This window comes from Morus notabilis, unplaced genomic scaffold (assembly GCF_000414095.1).
Source record: "Morus notabilis unplaced genomic scaffold, ASM41409v2 Scaffold152, whole genome shotgun sequence".
NCBI classification, from domain to species: Eukaryota; Viridiplantae; Streptophyta; class Magnoliopsida; order Rosales; family Moraceae; genus Morus; species Morus notabilis.
In genome coordinates, this window is record NW_010367598.1 from 87,722 (window position 1) to 98,963 (window position 11,242).

At 35.1% G+C, this 11,242-nt stretch overlaps 1 long non-coding RNA gene across 1 annotated transcript; it reads right to left on the reverse strand.

The window, feature by feature from the left end:
• Positions 1 to 287: 287 nt before the first annotated feature.
• On the reverse strand, positions 288 to 1,141 carry LOC112094438. The gene is made up of 4 exons (XR_002903528.1): positions 1,027 to 1,141; positions 781 to 806; positions 653 to 688; positions 288 to 456 (listed from the first exon to the last, which is right to left on the reverse strand). It is a non-coding gene; the product is annotated as an uncharacterized LOC112094438 (long non-coding RNA).
• Positions 1,142 to 11,242: the final 10,101 nt, after the last annotated feature.

Consider the following 11,242-nt stretch of genomic DNA (forward strand, 5'->3'; position numbering starts at 1 on the left):
TTAGCCGTGTATGCTCTTCTTTTCTATTTAAATGTGTGTTATTTTCTCTGGAATGAAGAAGATGAATCAGAGAGTAATTCTCTCTTTCCTGCCTCTGTGATTTTCTATAAATACAATTAACCAGTATATTTTCTTCAAGTTCTAAATCCTTCAAGCACCAAATAATCAAAGTATAATAGGGCAATGCATGGAAGAAAATTAGAGTTGCACTTTCCAGCCTTCAGAATTACCTTTGTAAGCTTCACTTATCTAGAGCATCAAATCCAAAAGCATTTCAGTATCTGGGAATTGAATCTAGAGCTCTACAATCTATTCATGAATATTGCACAATATTAGCCGGGGTAAGAGCTATAAACTAACAAAATGAATCTCAAGCTTGAGGCCCTTTGCATGTACGTAATGATAGAGAGCTTTAACACCTGATGAAGAAGTTTTTAGATGAGGTTCCAACTGACCCTGCAGTCACCCCCAAACAAGCATCAAAAGAATTAAAAACACTCATAAATTTAAGATCCTTACTAGTTTATGCTTCATGAAGAAAAAAGAATTTAGAAATACTTGTTTACTCATGATAATTCTCAGCCATTGCTGATATGACGTATGAAGTCTTAAAGAATTGAAATTTGTTTCAAACCATTACATCGAAACTAACCTTTTGAATTTCAGGTTAGAGAAGACCAAAAATCATCTGCATTCATTGAACACTAAATTAACACTTAAATAAGATATAAAATTCACATAATTTCAAGTTAAGAAAACAGAAACGCAAAAACAGAGTACCTCTATTGACATACTTTGCAGATCAACTGACAATCGCACAATAACATGGATGTTAGTATCTTCTTACATGTAGTCGCTATTCAACAAAAATAGTCCAAATTCCAAACTAATAAGCAAAGAACCCTTAATATTTTCTTGTTCTTCCCAAATTTTACTCTTCAGGACTCTCAATTGTGTTTCACCATAATTAATTCCTTAAAACAAAAACAAATAGAGATTAATATTATATACATGTGTGTTACCTACATAAGTCATATGCAGAACTTTAATCGACCCTTTTTTGGCAATATTAACTGCAAAATCCATGAGAACATTTACTGCATACTTAACTTCACTACAAAATCCATGGAAACATCATCTCCATCTGCCATAGCAGTCCTGCATCAATCAGAAACATAGCAAATTAGGCTTAAACTGCTAAAGCAAAAAAAAAAAAAAAGAATCCTAGTATTATCACTAAAAGCTAAAATAACAAGAAAGTAGGATTAACGCATAATTCGACCCTCATCTTCAGATTGTTCTGCTAAAAAAGCCAAATTCGAATGCATTCTTTCTGAAACCAAATTCACCCAAATAAATAAATAAAAATAAATTCCATTAAATCCAATTCGAAGCAAAACTCATAAGACAAAAGCATTTCACTAAAATGAAAAATACGGAATAACTTACACTCTAAATGAATATGAAAAGCAAGTTCTAGCACAACCAAGGATAAAAGAAAAAAATTAGAATATATGCCACATGAGTCGGCGACATCATAAATTAAAAAGTTAAAAGACAAAAGGTAAAGTGGAGAAGGAAACCTACAAATCCCAAAATCCATAGATGCTGTTTTAGAAAATGCAAACCCAAAACCTAACAGACAACACCAATTAAATGAAAAAGAAATGACGCTTAAAGGCCAAAAAAAAAAAACTTTGCGCCAACTGATTAAGAAGAAGAAGAAGAAAGAGAAGACGATGAGGACGAGGATCTCTGTGTGATAAGGACGACGATGATGAGCGTGCGACGTGCATTAGGGCAGATTCGGGACTGGGAGAATGGAGATTAGGGAGAGAGACAGAGGGCGGGAGAATGGAGATTAGAGAGAGAACTAAAGGGCGGGAGAATGGAGATTAAGGAGAGAGACAGAGCTAGCAACTGTTCGCGTCTGTTTTTCTAGATTTTTAATTAGAGTTGGAATATAATACTTTTTAAAAATTTTAAATTATAATAAAAAAATTAAATGTAATATTTTTAAAAAAAAATTTAATTATAAAAATGTAACACTATAAATTTAAATCAGTTAAATAAATAAGGTTTAATTTGTTATTTTTTTCTAATAATATCATTTTTTTAAAATATATGAAACTTTAATTTAGTTTTTGATAAAATTTTAAAAAATGTTCATTTACATAACTCAAATCATAATTTAAATTGTATATTAAGAGGAAAATACTATAATTAAAAAATTAAATTTAAATTTTAATAAAAAAAATATTATAGTAACAGCCTTAAATTTTTTGAAATAAAGCTTGGAGCCGCTATTGTTGCTTTTCTTATCTCTATTGTTTTTAAGCAAAAGTTGAAGGCAGCTTTCCTAATTTGATCTACTTTTTTTATTTATTTATAAAATCTACTTTTTTTTTAAAGATATGAAATCTTAATTTGATTTTGAAATCAGTTTGTGCCTTGGCTGGAATTTAATTATGAAGTATATATGCGTAGACCAACAATTTTTCTAATTTCTAGTTGGTATTATAATAATACCAACAATAGTATTAAAAACGTTGTAACCAAAATTTTTGTGAAGAATAAGCATAAGCATAGCTAAAAAGTTATGCTAAAGGGCTACCTTCTGCTTTGAAGAAAAATAAACATAGATAAAAAAACAAAAAACAAAATTATCCAAACCATCACTATGCTTCCCTCAAAATTAAACTTCAGTAAATGTAAATTAAGAGTGTGAATGTCATACCACAAGAGAAGAGGGCCGGCCAAACAACATAAAATGGAAACAAAAGCAAAGATTACAATCTACACTAACCCACCCACTAACTGGAGACAAACATCAGTGTGGTGTTAGTCATCTACAACTATCAGACAAGAGCAAATTAGGGACAAGATAGAGGACACCCACTGTGTTTGAAAACCTCGCCCAGGCTGGAACGTTATGATCAAGCTAATTCACATGTCTGTTTGAGAGGAAAGATTGTGGCAGTCGTTTGAGAGGCAAGAACATAGACAAGATATAGTTCAATATAGATAGTAGTTCACCACAATATAGGAAATATATAAATAGATGTCACCCATGTTTGGAGTGACCTCTACGTGAGGTTTTAGACATCACTTGTCATTTAGGCGACGTCTAAGGTGTTGAAAAATACGGTAATGAGTGCGCAGCAGAATTTTAACAAATTTAAATCAATGCCAAAGCCAATTAATAACATGTTCATGATGTTATATAACAAAAATATTAAAGATCTAAATCATACATTTAGATATTTAGAAAACAGCACGTATGACAGATCAAAGCGTTCCAAACAGCAACCGGAAGAGCCTCAACCAACTGGTCTTATTTGCTATTCTCGTTTCCACGATCGGAGTGCGGGTGGACACGTCGTTCAATCTCCTCTTGGTATTCTTGAACTCTTTCTAACCACAACAGAGCCAAAGAAAAAATCGTTCTTGAGAATTAAACAATTTTCCTCCCAAGAATCTTTTGCCAATAGCCCCCAAAAAGTCTCTCAAGTGATCTAAAACATAATGTGACTTAATACGATATTTATAGTGTTTAGGAAGTCATATTTTCGTAACAATTAATTTTTCCAAAGTTTATCTCGCTTATAGAGTCAGTTTTGTCACGTCAGCATGCGCTACACATTACAATCGGTCGACCGGTGACAGAGAAGTTATAACTCACCGGTCGACCTGTCATTCATGAACCGGTCGACCTGTCTGAACTAGGGAAACTTGCTTTTCTAGTTTTTCAACACGAGAAACTTGTACATAGCCTCAATTTTGATTCAAGCAACCCAATAGAGAAGTTACCTAATCAAAACAGTCATATAATAGTCTTCCCATATTAAATAACTCTTAAAACAATAATTCAACCAATTTATCTAGAATTAATTTAACAATTAATCAACCCGATAAATTACTCATGAACCAAACAACCTGAAACATTAATTCAACTAATTTATTTAGAATTAATTTATCAATTAATTCACATGATAAATCACTCATGAATTAATTAACCAATCTCGTATTAACTTTCAACCTCTTTTACGAAAATAACACAAGTTACCAAGATGTAAGAAATACACCGTATCGTTACAAGAAATCATGTGAGCTAGCAAAGAGACCCGATGGACATATATAAATCAAACTCCTATAATCATAACACTACTTGTAAATCAACAAGTCTGTCTCATGATTATAAAACTCTAGCACTACTTCACTAAAAGCCTAGAGCAGCAGTCTCGATTTATATACAATATTTGTGAAGCTTTGAATAGCTCTCATCCATGACTCAATATATTAATGTATCATCCCCATAAGATATCCATAATCGACTTGAGGTCAAGTTCCGTTTTACCTTCCCGATTACATTCATCTTATGTTCCACTACCGCTCCATCGGAAAACCACTATTCATACCATTCCAAATAGTAAACCATTAGAAAACACAGGGTAGTCTAATGGTCGAGCGCTCGTATTTTCCAATCCACGAATAATACATAAGAGGATATCATTGACTCTTTGTAGGAGTTATGGATTCCACTATCTATGAATAACGAATCTACGCATACACGAGTCATACCCCCAATGTATTGGTAAGCATACATTTACATAATATCAGGATGTCTCCCTTTGGTACATCAAAGGATACAAGTTAAGCATACGGGTTCATTATCCATCTCAGGATTAAGATGACCACATATAATTCGTCAAAAGTGAATTATTTTATACAAACAGAATTATTAATTAAAACAATTCAACTTTCGTCCAACCCAATATAGAGTTCACCACAAGAAACAATATCAATGTCTCTACCTATGGAGTCCTACCTCCAACGACCAAGACAAGCCGTCTACGTTAGGAAGTAGACATCATAACAATCTTAACATGAATAAAGCGCCCAACTTTATCCCTCGATTGTGGATTATATGATTTAGACTATCTGTTAGCGTTTATGCCCTTAGGAATAAATGTAACAATATTTTTTGAGACATTTTGACTATCAATAAAGATTTATTTATTTCATATATCTATGTATTGTCCTCTTTATGTTCATAATAGTTGAATGTATGATAAGCAAACTGAAAGTCTGAGACTGTCATTCTAGGTCTGGAATTACTCTTTCGAACAGTGATTGTCCCAAGACATCTGAAGAAAGAGAATACATAGCGAAGGTGCCTTATGCTTCGGCGGTTGGGAGCCTCATGTATGCAATACTTTGTACTCGACCAGACATTTGTCATGCGGTCGGGATTGTAAGTCGATTTCAGTCGAATCCAGGACCTAACCACTGGGTTGCGGTCAAGCATGTATTCAAGTATCTTCGGAGGACTAGAGGATTTGACACCTCTAGGATATACAGATTCAGATTTTCAATCTTGTTTAGATTCTAGGAAATCGACTTCAGGTTCTGTCTTTACTCTGGGAGGTGGTTTCGTCGTTTGGAGGAGTGTCAAGCAAACTTGCACTTCTGACTCAACGATGGAAGCCGAGTATGTGGCAGCTAGTGATGCTTCAAAAGAAGTAGTGTGGCTCCGCAAATTTTTGATGGATCTTGAAGTTGTTCCTGGTGTGGATAAGCCATTGAGACTATACTGTGATAACAATACGACAATAGCTAACACCAAAGAACCAAGATATCAGAAAATGAGTAAGCACATAGACATGAAGTATCACGTGATAAGAAGCTTTATTGAAGAAGGGCATGTGGAAATATGCAAGATCGCGTCGGAGGACAATATGGCTGACCCGTTCACGAAGGCCCTGCCGGCCAAGGTCTTCGAGAAGCATGTCGAGGCTATGGGGATGCGTAGCATGTCACATTTACTCACTTAAGTGCAAGTGGGAGATTGTTAGCGTTTATGCCCTTAGGAATAAATGTAACAATATTCTTTGAGATATTTTGACTATTAATAAAGATTTATTTATTTTATATATCTATGTATTGTCCTCTTTATGTTCATAATAGTTGAATGTATGATAAGCAAACTGAAAGTCTGAGACTGTCATTCTAAATCTTTAGGCTATGCATATAATGTGAAGAACACGCGGAAGACAAGAATCTAAAGATGATAGTCTAAATCTTATGATCCACAATCGAGGGAATAAAGTTGGGCGCTTTATTCATGTTAAGATTGTTATGTTGTCTACTTCCTAACGGAGACGGCTTGTCTTGGTCGTCGGAGGTGGGACTCCATGGGTGGAGACATTGATATAGTTTCTAATGGTGAAATCTATATTGGATCGGACCAAAGTTGAATTGTTTTAATTAATAATTCTGTTTGAATAAAACAATTCACTTTTGACGAATTATATGTTGTCATCTTAATCCTGAGATGGATGATGAACCTGTATACTTGACTTGTATCCTTTGATGTATTAAAGGGAGATATCCTGACATTATGTAAAAGTACGCTTGCCGGTTCATTGGGGGTATGACTCGTGTATGCGTAGATTCGTTATTCATAGATAGTGGAATCCATAGCTCCTATAAAGAGTCAATGATATCCTCTTATGCATTATCAGTGGATTGGAAAATACGAGCGCTCGGCCATTAGACTACTCTGTGTTATCTAATGGTTTACTGTTTGTAATGGTACGAATAGTATTTTTCTGATGGTATGATAATGGAACATAAGATAAATGTAATCGGGAAGGTAAAACGGAACTTGACCTCAAGTCGATTATGGATATCCTGTGGGGATGATACACTAATATATTAAGTCATGGACTAGAGCTAATCAAAGCTTTGTAAATACGCTATATAAATCGAGAGTGCAGCTCTAGGCTTTTAGTGGAATAGCGATAGGGTTTTATAATCATGAGACGGACTTGTTGGTTTACAAGTAGCATTGTGATTATAGGAGCTTGATTTATATATGTCCATCGGGTCCTTTTGCTAGCTCACATAATTTCCTGTAATGATACGGCGTATTTCCTACACATTGGTAACTTGTGTTATTTCCGTAAAAGAGGTTCAAAGTTAATTCATGGGTGATTTATCGGGTGAATTAATTGATAAATTAATTCTAGATAAATTGGTTGAATTATTGTTTTAAGAGTTGTTTAATATAGGAAGACTATTATATGACTGTTTTGATCAGGCAATTTCTCTATTGGGTTGCTTGAATCAAAATTGAGGCTCTATGCAAGTTTCTCGTGTTAAAAACTAGGAAAATAACTTTCGTCAGTGCAAACAAGTCAACCGGTCCGGTCGACCGGTTAGTGAAGACAGGTCGACCTGTGAGTTATAACGTCTTTGTCACCGGTCGACCGGTTGTAACGTAAAATGCATGCTGACGTGGCAAAATTGATTCTGGATACGATTAGAACTTTGAGAAACCTAATTATTACGAAAGTATGACTTCCTAAACACTATAAATAGCCTATTAAGTTACTTTATTCATTAGATCACTTGAGAGACTTTTTGGAGGCTATTGATAAAAGATTCCTTAGAGGAAAAATTGTTTAATTCTCAAGAACAATTTTTTCTTTAGCTCTCTTGTGGGAAGGAGTTCAAGAATACCAAGAGGAGATTGAACGATGTGTGCCCACCCGTACTCCGATCGTGGAAACGAGAATAGCAAAGAAGACCAGTTGGTTGAGGCTCTTCCGGTTGCTGTTTAGAACGCTTTGATCTGTCAGACGTGCTGTTTCCTAAATCTCAAAAGGTATGATTTAGATCTTTAGTATTTATGTTATATAGCATCATGAACATGTTCTTGGTTGGCTTTGACGTTGATTAAATTTTTTAAATTCCGCTGCGCACTCGATACCATTATTTTTCAACAATTGGTATCAGAGCCATGGTTATTTGTTCATGATTATGCTATGTACATAGATTTGTGATCTAAAAATATCTCTTTTATGCTTGAATTGATATTTTAGAGAGATGGCACTCTAGGGTTTCTATATTATGTTGTTATCATGAATATATGGTGAATGGATGATTAAATAATTATTATTGATTATTATTTATAAATTATCGACGATTATTTATTATTTAATTTTTTACCGGTTATGGTTCCTTAGAGTTTAGAATGGTTGTATAGGAATTTGTTCATTACAATGTAATTAGATATGCGGCCTATCATCGCCGTTAGGGTTTATTTTATTTTCTTTAGTAGAAATTTTGTAAACCGGAAAACGGTATAGGAATTTTTATGAAAAAATTCTTGGAGGAGAATGATCAAGGATCTTGAAGTTGGATCTTGAAGATGAAGGATATGAAGCTATCTAATTTTTCTTGGTTTATAAAATTGTTTTGTGTTTTTTGAATAAATTGAAAAACTACTTTGATTTCTGAAAATCTGGGTTACTGTCGCACAGGCACCGGTCGACCGGTTAGTGTAAGGCGGTCGACCGGTTGAGTATAACTGCTCTATCACTGGTCGACCGGACCTAACGTGACAGTATATGATTTTACAGTTTTTTGAGATTTTTTCAGGAAAACATGAAAAATAATTTTATGATAACTAAAATTTGATCGTGATGAAGAATACAAGGACAACCGAGAAGATTCAAGATGAAGGAATATGTTTCGATTATTCTTAGTAATCTTTATTTTTTCTTTTTTCTAGGTTGGAACCATAATATTACGGTTATTATTATTATGCTTGTTGCCTAGCTTAATTGCTTTGTATGATTGCATATAATATGATTTGCTATATATGTGATAACATGTCATGTAGAATAGGGAGTGCCACTCATTAAAATTGTTCATGCATATTTCTTAACATAAAACCTTGTTTTCTAAAAGATTGAGTGGGTGAGGGTTTTGGAAGAAAAGACCCATGGCCTCCATCGTTGGTCCGCAGGTAACACATGGTGATACCGACCCCTAGGAAGAGATTCATTATGTACCGGTGTGGATCTCTGAGAGGATAATTTATTTGAGCACATTTTATGATTGTACACCCCTAGGTGACAATTATAAAGTATGGATCAAATAGTTGAATCGATGGTTATACACTCAAGATTATTTTAATTATTAATCTCCCCTAGGAGCTCTGCTAATTAAATTAATGGCCAAAGAAAACGATTATCAATATATGCTGGACAAAGATTGATCTGGATGGTATATATTGATCGGAGGGGATCTGTGTTCCCAATTAAATTTTGCATGATCTCCCCTAGGAGACTTATAAAATTTTGAGTTTGGAATTATCGTTGTGAGGTTGTGATTTTTTCAAGGTTTTGACACACAAATATATTTGTTGCATTATAATATGTATATATGTTTGATTACTAAATGTTTATACAAGTTTGCTTTTACTAGATATATGAATGTTTATTGTAGATCAAAATGTCTTCGAGCGCATTATCATCGATACTTAATAAACACAATTTAATTGGCGAGAATTTTACCGATTGGAAAAAAAACCTAAAGATCGTCCTAACCTTTGAGAAACTGAATTTCAAACTAAATACACCTTGTCCTCTGGAGCCACCTGTTGATGCTCCTAATGAGGTTTTCGTAGTGTATCAATGCGGGAAGGACTCTGATGATATGGCTCGCAGTTATATGATGGCGAGCATGTCTACTATGCTACAAGCACAACATGAAGATTACATAACTGCTCGTCAGATTATGGATAATCTGGGGGACATGTTCGGTGCCAAAGCCGCTGAAAAACGTCGGGAAGCCCTAAGTAACCTCATTAACTGCAGACAGAAGGTTGGGTCTTCCATAAAGGAACATATGCTGAAGGTGATGGGCTATTTGGCTGAGGTTCACACCAATGGGGCCGACATCGATGCTGAGTCTCAATTGACCATGATCTTTGAGACTTTGTCGTAGGAGTGTATTTCGTTTAGGGCAACATTCAATTTGAGCGCTAGACAGAATATAACCCTGACAGAGTTGATGCCAGAACTCCAAAAGTTTAAGCGGATGATCAAGGGGTCGACTATTGTGGAGGCCAACTTTGCTGAGGCATCTTCCTCCAAACCCTCTCCAGGGAATGGAAAGAATAAGCAAGTAGCTAAGAATGAGAGTTTTTCAGTTCCGCCAAACAAAGGCAAGAACAAGAAGAAGAAGAACCCGAACAAGCTTAAGTGCTTTCATTGCGGGAATGTGGGGCACATGAAGAAGAATTGTAAAGACTACCTAGCCGCTAAAGGCAAAGGAGGTGAGTGTGATCTTTTGATTGTGGAAGCATATCTGGTTGAGGAATCCAGTGACAACTGGGTCATAGATTCTAGAGCAACTAATCATGTGTGTGTTTCTCTACAAGGGTTCAAGCAAACGAGAAGTCTCCTAAATGAGAGCTTCACGTTGAGGATGGGCGATGGAACACTAGTGTTGGCTGAAGCAGTGGGAGACATCCATCTTTATTTTGATAATTATAAGAGTTTATTTTTGCGAGACTGTTTTTATGTTCCTCGTTTTAAAAGGAATCTTATTTTTCTTGCTTGTTTATATAAGGATTCTTATTCAGTTTCTTTTAATAATAAAGTTATGATTCGGAAAAACAAGTCTTTTATCTATGATGGATGGATGCAAAACAATCTATATTTTATCAAACCTAAGATGGACTCACTGCTAAACACTGAAGTTGTTAATAACTCTAAAAGGCTTAAAACTTATCACTCTAATGAGACATATCTTTGGCATTTGCGACTTGGTCACATTAGCCTTAACAGGATACAGACGTTGGTAAAGGATGGACCTTTAAGTTCTTTAAAGGTTGAGTCCTTACCCCAATGTGAATCTTATTTGGAGGGCAAAATGACCAAAAGACCATTTAGGTCTAAAGGCAATAGGGTTGAAGATGTTCTTGAACTTGTGCATAGTGATGTTTGTGGTCCCATGAACATCAAGGCAAGAGGAGTGTATGAGCATTACGTCACTTTTATCGACGATTACTCAAGATATGGTTATGTGTACCTATTACGCCACAAAAGTGAAACTTTTGATAAATTCAAGGAGTTTCGGGCTGAAGTGAAAAAGCAACTGGGTAAACCTATAAAGGCACTTCGATCCAATCGAGGTGGAGAATACCTCTCTGATGAGTTCACCGGATACTTATTAGATAATGGGATTCTATCCCATTTAACTGCACTTGGCACTCCACAGCATAATGGTGTAACTGAAAGAAGAAATAGGACCTTGTTGGACATGGTACGGTCCATGATGAGTTATTCGACATTGCCTATATCTTTCTGGGATATGCTTTACAAACTGCATGTTACCTTCTGAACAACGTGTCAACAAAGTCGGTTCCTAAAACTCCTCGCGAGTT